Source organism: Jaculus jaculus, chromosome 4 (assembly GCF_020740685.1).
Source record: "Jaculus jaculus isolate mJacJac1 chromosome 4, mJacJac1.mat.Y.cur, whole genome shotgun sequence".
In the NCBI taxonomy this organism is placed as follows: Eukaryota; Metazoa; Chordata; class Mammalia; order Rodentia; family Dipodidae; genus Jaculus; species Jaculus jaculus.
The window spans coordinates 78,125,551-78,136,611 of record NC_059105.1 but is presented as its reverse complement, the minus strand read 5'-3'; the positions used below and the strand labels follow the sequence as shown (position 1 = coordinate 78,136,611).

The window sequence follows — 11,061 nt, the reverse complement described above, 5'->3', positions numbered from 1 at the left end:
TAAACAGTACTTTAAAGATCTTAAGGGGAAAAAAAGATAAACAACAGAATGAGGTAGGCCTATTATCCTAGCTACTTGGGAAGCTGAGACAGGAGGTTCCAATGTGATAACCTTACTCTACATTTTAAACCATGTGACTTTTAAATTGTTTGATAAAAATAAGAACATAATTTCCTCTAAATAAGAACATAATTTCCTCTTTTGTTTGGGCTTTAAACGAATATGACATTGTTTATAGACACCTTTTGGTTTCTTTATTAATCCAAATAGTCCAACAGGTCTCTCCTAAAGTTTTTGTTGACATTTGATTTATTTCAAGATTTTTTTTTGGTTTTTGTCTTTAAAAGTCATATTTTACTGAAGCCTATGGTGAGCTGAAATTTTACATAAAACAATGCCATACTTTGTCACATGATATCATAAATATAATTACTGATTTTGTGTTCTAGGTCAACTTCAAATTACATAGATGATTATTAAAAACAACAAAATTCTTTCTGAGGTGGTGACTCATAATTTGCCAGGTATTTTAAAAGATTATAATGTCCTGTTACTTAAAAGGAAGAGGCAAATGGCCTGAGTTCTAGGCCAGCCTGCCTCAAAATAGAAACAAAAATTTTCCTTAGTTACTCCTAAGAAAAGCATTTCCAAATGTGTTAGAGATACTGATATTGATTATCCCCAAAATGGTTGTCATGTTTTGCCTTGTACTTATAGAAAATGTATTTCATATAGTTTATTAATAGGAGCTATCTCAAATCAGTGGATTACATAAAACCTGAAGGCATATATGCTGGTATTATAAAGGAAGTCTTGTTGTCAGGTAGAGATTTTTTGGTGACCTAAATACTAAAGAAGGCTTTTTCTCTCCATTTCTAATAATAAGATGGTTAACTCTTTGAAGCCAGACTACTTGCTTCTTTGTCAGTGGGTAATCTGATTAATCAATTTGGTATAGTTTTTCTTAATAGCCTTTTAAGAAAGATGGTTAATTATGGGTTGATATGAGATGATTAAAGGAACTGGGAAGGTATTTTTAAATGTTAGACATAGAATGTTTGATAAAAATGCTTTTTGAGAACTTAGATCAGAATGTTAAAGTATGTGGATAAAAATGTATGTATGTAGAAAGCATGTAAGAGATCTAAAAAGACCCAATTTTGCCCAAAATTAATTTCCTTTTAAAAGGAACAGAAAACTAATTTTTCAGGTTAAACCTAAACACCATGCTTGAAGTTAAAAAAATTTTTCAACTGTTTACAGACTTTCAAGGATACTCTAAAGGTTTTATATAGGGACATAGACTTAATGTAAATTTAGCTTACATTAAACACAGGTGATTTCCTATGCTAGGTGGGTCACAAAGTCATAAGCACAGATGTAATTCATATTCCTTAGAGGTCTAACCAGTTTAGACATAGACAAGACCCTATCACTTTATGTATTCCAAATGGATAGAATAAATTTCCTAGGTTAAAAAAATTCAGAATAAGACAGGGAATGGCAGGGTGCTAGCTCTCTGCTCTGTCATTTCCTTTTGCTCTTGCTTACTGGTACATGCTATTTAAAGTCATGGCAATCTGGACTCTGGCAAAAGTGATGATGTCACTTTATCTCAGAACCCATGCAAGTTTAAGCCTTATGTCCCCCTGACCCTGTCCAGAGACAAAATGGCCAATTGTCTCTAATAAGGAAAAGGGAATGACAAACAGCATGTAACTTTGTTTTTCTTCATAGTTCCTCTCTTTTGAATACCTAAAGTCACATCTGTTAGATGAAATTTATCAGTAGACAAAAGGTTAGATAGGTAAACTGAGTTAAGGTACTTGATCAAGTTACAAACTTCTTACTAAGACAAACATCAGAATTACCTAAAATGTATATCAGGATATAAACAGATGATAAAAAGGGGTCATCAAGTAAATGATGGCTTAATGGTTAAGATACTTACCTGGGAAGCCTAAAGACCTAGGCTTGATTCTCCAGCAGCCCCATTCATATTGCTAAACCTAAATCTCATTTAAAGCAGGTTCTCTGATATCCCTTCTCAGGACAGTCTTCTGTACCCATCTGCCCACATGGGAGGACTGTCATCAGCTCTTGCAGACCCTCTTCACCACAGAGAAACATGAAAGAATCTGAAGGGAAGCCAAAAAACTAGTGTTGGGAGCTGACATTCACCTCATGGAGAACCCTGATGTTGCTGATGAGTCTTCCCTTCCACACGACTGAACTGGGATCCCAAGCTTCTGAAGGTAGGGCATCCTCTTTCACCGGACTCTGATGGGTAGTCTCCAGGCAACCACTCACTCAGCACCCTACAAATTTGTCTAAGGTGAATGAAGTAACCCAAGGGCCCACAGACACCCCCACTACTTTTCTAGAAAGGCTGAATAAAAGCACATAGGACATACCTCCCATAGATCCTGAGGACTCTGAGAATAGGTGAACTATTAGCATTGCTTTTGTAACTCAGTCTGCACCAGATATTAGAAAGGACATTCAAAAAATAGAAGGCTTTGAGGGTAAAACTTTTTTCAGAGTTAATAGATATTGCTGCCAGGGTAGAGACACTCCAGAAGATAGACAGGCTAAGGTTATGATGGCTATCTCCCAGAAAGCACAGGGCTCCCCAAGACAGGCCTTATACTTTGCTCAGTATGATTCACCTAAAAGGCAAATATATACTGTGCTGGGCCTAAAAGATGTTTTCATTAGTATCCCATTCGCAAGGGGAAATCAACCCAGTTTTGGCCTTTGAATGGACAGACTCAGAGCAAGGCACCAGTGGACAACTAACATGGACTGGGCTTCCACAGAGATTTAAAACTTCCCCCACCCTCTTTGATGAAACTCTTCATAGAGAGGCCTTTCACAAAGAAACACCTGAGACCACTTTCCTGCAACACATGGATGACCTTCTCCCAGCTATAGAAATGGAGGAGGAATGCCTCTCTGCCACAGAGCATCTTCTGGACAACTTACAACATCTGGGCTATCATGTATCAGCCATGAAGGCTCAACTGTGTGCAACTTTCTTAGGATATGAACTCCAAGAAGTTAAAAGTATGCTGTCAGCCTGTAGGATTCAGGACATCACTCAAATCCCCACTAAGAGACAAATCTGAGAATTCCTTGGAGCTGTAGGTTATTGCAGAATTTGGATCCCAATGTTTGGTGAATTAGTCAAAATAAAAAAAAAAAAGATTTTAATTCGACTGAAAATGAGAAACAAGCATTCCAAGACCTGAAATCAGTTCTGACATTAGCCCCTGTGCTTGTGCTTCTAGACTTAACCAATCCCTTCCACTTGTATATGAAGGAAAAGAAGGGGATGGGCTGGAGAGATGGCTTAGCAGTTAAGCGCTTGCCTGTGAAGCCTAAGGACCCCAGTTTGAGGCTCGGTTCCCCAGATCCCACATTAGCCAGATGCACAAGGGGGTGCATGCATCTGGAGTTCGTTTGCAGTGGCTGGAAGCCCTGGCGTGCCCATTCTCTCTCTTCCTCTATCTGTCTTTCTCTCTGTCTCTGTCGCTCTCAAATAAATAAATAAAAAAATTTTTTAAAAAAAGAAGGGGACAATCAGTGGCATCCTAACTCAAAGACTGGGGCCATGGCAGTGCCCAGTGGCCTACTGGTCTAAGACTCTCCAGCTCTCACATAACCCACTATCAGGCCTTGCTCTTTTGCTCTTAGATAAACCAAGGATACAGTTTCACCAAACCAAGGCTTTGAATTCAACCTCCCTGCTGTTAGAAACTGATGAGGCATCAACCCCTCTGCATTACTCCCTAGAGATCACCTCTGCCTTCCATGGACTCCACTTGGACCTAACAGATGTGGCTTGGCTGGACCCTGACCTGGCGATATATTCTGATGGCAGAAGCTTTGTCAAGGACAGAATCAGGTATGCAGGGGAAGCTGTGATGACTTTGGAAAAATCCCTGTGGGCTGAGGCCTTATCTCAGGGTACATTGGCTCAGAAAGCTAAACTGATGGCACTGACCAAGGCTCTGATATTGGGGAAAGACCAGACAGTGAATATCTGTCTACACAAAACAAAACCTACAGCTCACATCTCATCTGATAAATGAACAGACCCCACAAAGATGGTATCAATTGGAGAATGGATGACTGTTGCTGCCCCAAGCCCTAGGGTGGAGAGTGGCTAAACAACTACATAAAGAAATTCACTTAGAAGGCAAAATGCTAACCCAGCTGATAAGGGAAGAATTTTTCTTCCCAAGTATGCATTCAATCAAAGGAAATCAAGGACCTTCTGTCAGGTCTGCCAACAGACAAATGCCTCCTCTGGTAAGGTACCACCAGTGGGGATGAGAGCAAAACAAAACAAAAAACCAGAGCCAGGTAGATATTGGGAAGTTAATCTCCCAGAGGTAAAGCCAGATCAATATAAATATAGATATTTGCTTATTTATGTTGATACTTTTCTAGGATAGATAAAAACTTTCCCAACCAAGTCTGAGACAACCCAATAGTGACTAAGAAATTGTTAGAGGAGGTAATTCCCCGCTATGGGTTACACTTCAAAATAGGATCAGATAATCAGCTTGCCTTTATGTCAAAAATCACTGAAAAAAAATTGACTAAGATGCTGGGGATTAATTAGAAATTACATTGTGTCTATCATCCCCAAAGTTCAGGACAGGTAAAAAGGATAAATAAAGGACCTTGAAGGAGACTTTAACTAAATAAACCTAGAGACTGGAAAAGGATTGAAGGGACTCCTTCCCTTTGCTCTGTTAAGAGCCATGTGTACCCCTTATGCACAAAATATACTCCATTTAAAATTATGCATGGAATCCTCCCCACCCCATCCTGCCCTGGATGGATCTTGAACAGATAACTGACTTTACTAACTGTTGCAGTCAGGTTCACATTGCTGGTAGAAATCACCCAACCAAGAGCAGCTTGTGGGAAAAAAGAGGTTTCTTTTGGCTTATAGGCAGAAGGGGGAAGCTCCATGATGGTAGGGAAAATGATGGCATGAACAGAGAGGGTGGACATTGTCTCCTGGCCAACATAAGGTAGACAACAGCAACAGGAGAGTGTGCCAAACACTGGCATGGGGAAACTGGCTATAACACCCATAAGCTTGCTCCCAGCAATACATTTCCTCAAGGAAGCATTAATTCCCAAATCTCTATCAGCTGTGAACCTAGCATTCAGAACACCGAAGTTTATGGGGGACACCTCACTCAAACCACAACACTAATGAAAGGCTTCTTCTGTTCAAAGGAGTCCAGGAGTCCATTGTTCTGGCAGTCAAGGCTGCTTTTTCAGACATACCATGTTTGCCCCCATCCCTTTTAATCTGGTGACAGCTTGGATCAAGAGATGCTGGATTTGGACATATTGGGACATTGAAAGGATCCCTACCAAGTCATCCTGACCACTCCACCAGCTGTGAAAGTTAAAGAAGATTAGATTTACTTTTTATAAAACAAGGGGACCTATATATGGCTTTAGATAAAATGATAATTGGTTTCAGTCTATGTTTAGTTGGTCTCCATGATGAACTTCCCTTATCTCTTCTATTGCTGGCCCCCTGATACTACTACTCTTAGGCCTTTCCACAGGACCCTACATTATCGTTACTCTAAGTAGATATATAAAAAGTAGATTAGTTCTGTTAAACTTATGGTATGACAAACACAATATGCCACCCCATCTGAAACTGAACAAACCCTAGACATTATCCCTCATGAGTCTCATGAGTCAAAGATTTATCTCTTTATCTCAGTGCCATGTCAGAGGGGTAAATGTAAAGTGAGCAAAATGTTATATTTCTCTATTTCTTTACACCTAACTTAGAGAAAAATAGAAGTCACTTCCTTGTAGGAGCACATGAAAGAATGGAATGAAACTTGTTTAAGTAGATGGGGATAGTATATAAACAGGAGGCTCTGCTGGGATGAATAGCATTTCTTGGGGCCTGCATTGTGGAGCAAACTCCTTAAGATAAGCAGGAGTCCTGGTCACAGGCCTACCTACCTCCCACTCCCAGGTGCTGCTTTTTGTAACTGACCAACAGATCTGTTTACAAGTTCCTTTTTTTTTTTTTTTAACGTTTATGGCTGTAACTGTCACATGTAAATTGTGATTTACAGTTTAACTCCCATCCTTTTATTTTTTTTTTAAACATCATATAGTTATTTCCAATAAACGCTGACACTCCAAATAGTTCAGGACTGAGGTTACTTCTGAGGAGCATACCTGTTATACCAGACTTTCTTCTTTTTCATCTAATAAAACTTTGCCTCACATTCTGTGAGTTGATGGTCTTACTTGTGCGACACCAGACCCCATAACAAGTGCTTGGACTAAAATGACTTTAGGAATTTATTTTCTGGTCCTATGTATTTGGTGGTCTGAATGCCTCTTATACTTGGATGGGTATCTTCCCCTATAGCTGGGGATTCTTCTATATATTTTTTTAGTTTAAAAATTTTTTTTATATTATTTATTTGAGATAGCTAGATAACTAGATAGATAGATAGATAGAGAGAGAGAGAGAGAGAGAGAGAGGGAATGGGAACACCAGTGCCTTTAGTACTGTTCCAGAGGCAATCACCACCTTGTACATCTGGCTTATGTGGTTACTGGGGAATCAAATATGTGTCCATTTTGCATTGAGGCATACCTATCTGGAGATAAAAATGGATTTTTCAGGTCCTTCTCACATACCTGTGTTAAGTGATTACTTGGAATGGAGCTTTGTGGGTTTTTTTTGTTTGTTTTAATGCTTGGTGTTTTATTGTGTTCATTTGTCTTTCTCCCCTTAGTGGTGTTTGGTGTTCAGTTGTGGAGACCCTTGATACCACTTTGTGGGTGAAGTAGGCCCTAGTGGTGGATAGTGGGGGAGGAAGAGGGTGCTAGGGGACAGCCAGGTTCCAGAACTCATGTCTGGGTTCCAGTCTCACTCCTGAATCCTTCTCCAAAACAGACACTGAGATCTGCCATTTGGGGCCGACTCACATGTGCTGATCATTGGCACTACTCTTGGAGGAAGGGCTGAGTGCTTGTACTCGTCCAAATGAGCATTGGTCTATATCCATGGTGGCAGGAGGAGGGGTGCAAGGAGATGAGTCCTAGTATTCATCATGGGTTGCAATTTTCAGAACCCACCATGGAGATAGGAGGTGGAGTATTTTATTCTTTTTGATATTGTGAATGGAATATTTTCTCTATTTCATCTTAAAACTTATTTATATTTATTTATTTGAGAGTGACAGACAGAGAGAGAAAGAGGCAGACAGAAAGAGAGAATGGGTGCACCAAGGCCTCCAGCCATTGCAAACAAACTCCAGATGCATGCACCACCTTGTGCATCTGGCTTATGTGGGTCCTGGGGAATTGAGCCTTGAGCTGGAGTTCTTAAGCTTCACCGGCAAGCACTTAACTGCTAAGCCATATCTCCAGCCCTCTCCATTTTATTTTATGACAGCTTGTTATTAGCACATGGAAACACTGTTGATATTTGTTCATTGATTTTGTATCCTAAAACTTTACTGAATTTGTAAAGTTTGAGCAGTGTTTTTGGTTGAGTCTTTAGGATTTTATATATATAAGCTCAAGATGTCAGCAAGTAGAGATAATGACACATCTTTCATTTTTAATTATTGTGTCTTTTTTTCTGATTTTTCGAGGTCTTGCTCAAGTCCACACTGACCTGGAATTCACTATGCAGTCTCAGGGTGGCTTTGAACTCATGGCGATCCTCCTACCTCTGCCTCCCGAGTGCTGGGATTAAAGGCATGCACCACCATGGCTGGCCTAATTATTGTTCCTTTTATTGTCTTATCTTGCTTATTTTCAATAAGAACTCCTAATGATATGTTGAAAACAAAGGACAAGGATTCTCACTCTGATCTTAGAAGATTTAACTTTTAAGTATTGAGAATAAAGTTAGTTATGTGACCTTTATTGTGTCAAGGTATATTCCATTTATACCCAATTGAAAGTATTTTTTTTTCCATGAAAGCATGTTGAATTTTATTCAGTGATTTTTTTCTCTATATCTATTGAGAGTGTATTTTTTTCAGCATTTTCCTGACTTTAATCACTATGTGATCAATCAAAGTGACATTAAAAATATTTTATTTTATTTATTTATTTGAAAGAGAGAGAGAGAAAGAGAGAGAGAGAGAGAGAGAGAGAGAATGAATGGGTGTGTCAGGGCCTCCAGCTGATGCAAATGAACTCCAGATGTATGCTCCACCATGTGTATCTGGCTATGTGAGTCCTTTGGAGTTGCAGGCAAGAGCCATTTCCCCTGCCCAAGAAGTGATATTTTTATAGTTTAAGTTCAATATTTAAAGGGTCATGTGTAGAAAGTCCTGATCAAATTATTTTATTTATTTTTGAGAGAGAAAGAAAGAGAGAGAGAGAGAGAGATAGAGAGAGAAATATGAATGGGCATGCCAGGGCTTCTTGCCACTGCAAACGAACTAGATACATGTGCCATCTTATGTATCTGGCTTGATATGGGTATTGGGGAATTGAAACCAGGCCAGCTGGCCTTGCAAGCAAGTGCCTTTAACCACTGAGCAATCTCCCCAGACTTTCATCAAAATAATAAGGCTGAATCTTATTTTCCAGAATCTGTATTTTCTCTTTTAAAATCTTCCTTTTAGATTGGCGGCACACGCCTTTAATCCCAGCACTCGGGAGGCAGAGGTAGGAGGATCGCTGTGAATTTGAGGCCACCCTGAGACTACATAGTGAATTCAAGGTCAGCCTGGGCTAGAGTGAGACCCAACCTTGGAAGAAAGAAAGAAAGAAAGAAAGAAAGAAAGAAAGAAAGAAAGAAAGAAAGAAAGAAAGAGGAAAGAAATGTCTTCCCTTTAAAATGACTAAAAAGAATTAAGATTTATGAAAATGACAGTATTTACAAGGGCACATACATTTCAGGGGTCTTAGATATGATGCATTTGGTTTTTTTTTGAAAAAACATTTTTTGTTGACAACTTCCACAATTATACACAATAAACTATGATAATTCCCTCTCCCCCAGTTTCCCCTTCACAACTGCATTCTCTATCCTATCCCCTCCCCTCTCAATTAGTCTCTCTTTTGTTTTCATGTAATCTTCCTTTCCTCCCATGATATAGGTCCTGTGCAGGTAGTACCAGGCATTATGAGATCATGGATATCCAAACCATTTTGTGTCTGGAAGAGTGCATTGTAAGGAGTCCTACCCTTCCTTTGGCTCTTATATTCTTTCTGCCACCTCTTCTGCAATGGACCCTGAGCCTTGGAAGGTGTGATAGAGATGTTTCAGTGCTGAACATTCCTCTGTCACTTCTCAGCACTATGGTGTTTTTTGAGTCACCCCAGAGGTCACTGCCATCAGAAAAGAGAATCTTCTCTATCCAAAAGTGAGAGTAACATTAATATGTGAATATGAATGTTAAAAGAAGTACTTAATAGGCAATATATACATTTAGACAGACACCAGCAGGCATGCCAGGGCTTCCAGCCATTGAAACAAACTCCAGATGCATGTGCTACCTTGTGCAACTGGTTTATGTGTGTACTGGTGAATCGAATCAAGGTCTTTTGGCTTTGCAGGCAAGCACCTTAACTGCTAATCCATTTCTCCAGCCCTGCTTTTGAGTAGCTGAAGATTTTGGATTCTGAGAATACACTTAGCATTTTGAACACAGAGGGAAACTAGTGAGAAAAATCAACATATTAATGTCTGGAGTTGGAGAGGTGGCTTAGCCATTGGCCAAGGACCCAGGTTCAATTCCCCAGTATCCATGTAAGCCAGATGCATATGGTAGTGCATGCATCTGGAGTTTGTTTGCAGTGGCTAAAGTTCCTGGTGCACCAGTTCTCTCTCTCTCTCTTTCTCAAATAAAATAAAATGTTTAAGCGCTGGAGTAATGGATTAGTGGTTAAGGCACTTGCCTGCCAAGCCTAGGGACCCATGCTCTACTCTCTAGGTCCCACATAAACAGAAGGTAATATAAGTGCACAAGGTTGCATTTGCACACAAGGTGGCACATGTAACTGGAGTTCAATTGCAGTGGCTGGAGGCCTTGGTGTGCCAATTCTCTTTCTCTCTCTTTTGCTTCTTCCCTCTGTCTCTTGCTCTTTCATAAAAAAAGGCCACTATGCTGGGCTTGCCATAAATAAATAAATAAATATTTCTTAAAAAAAAAAAGAAAGTCTGGCTACTGAGCGATGACTCAGCAGTTGAAGGGTGCTTGCTTGCAAAGACTCATGGCCTGGGTTTGGTTCCTCAGTACCAACATAAGGGCAGATGCATAAAGCCAGCTGCAATCTGGAGTTCATTTATTCTGGCATGAAGCCCTGGCATGCTGATTTCCCTTCCTCATTTTCTGTCTTTGTCTCTTTGTTTGCAAATAAAATAAATAAAAATATTAAAAAGGATGTCTGAAAGCATATTCTTCATTATTGAATAAAGAGTACTAGTTAAAAGCCTTTTTTGCAAAATTATTGTTTGTTTTTTCTTTTCTTTCTTTCTTTCTTTTTTTTTTTTTTTAGCAAATTCACCACATCAGCTACTGGGTAGGTAATTCTTCATTTCCTGTGTGATAGGGTCTGCATTATTTCTGAAGGCAAGTATAAGAAATGAAACAGTTTTTGTATTGCATTTTGTGAATAACTTGAACCAATACTTGGCATCCTTCATAAAAATTGTACCTGATTATAGTAGTTAAAATTTTTTAAAAATATGCAACACTTCACGAATTTGTGTTTAGCCTTGTACAGAGGCCATACTAATATTTTATGGATTGTTCTAATATTAGAATAAATACCGCTGAAACAGCCATGATTGTTTTTTGAAATTCACTGTTGAGGATTTTTGCATTTATGTCTATTAGACCTATTTTTATGGGCTCTTTTTCTATTAGGGTACTCTTGATTTACTTAAAATAATTTATAGAAGTTACTGCCCAAGTTCAACTCCCCAGTACCTATGTAAAGCCAGATGCATAAAGTGGTGCTCATATCTGGAATTTGTTTGTAGTGGCAAGAGGCCCTGGTACACCCATTCATTCTCTCTCT

At 39.2% G+C, this 11,061-nt stretch overlaps 1 non-coding gene across 1 annotated transcript; it reads right to left on the bottom strand.

Moving 5' to 3' along the window:
- Positions 1-10,720: 10,720 nt before the first annotated feature.
- LOC123460482 lies at positions 10,721-10,826 on the bottom strand. The gene has a single exon (XR_006637035.1). It is a non-coding gene; the product is annotated as a U6 spliceosomal RNA (small nuclear RNA).
- Positions 10,827-11,061: the final 235 nt, after the last annotated feature.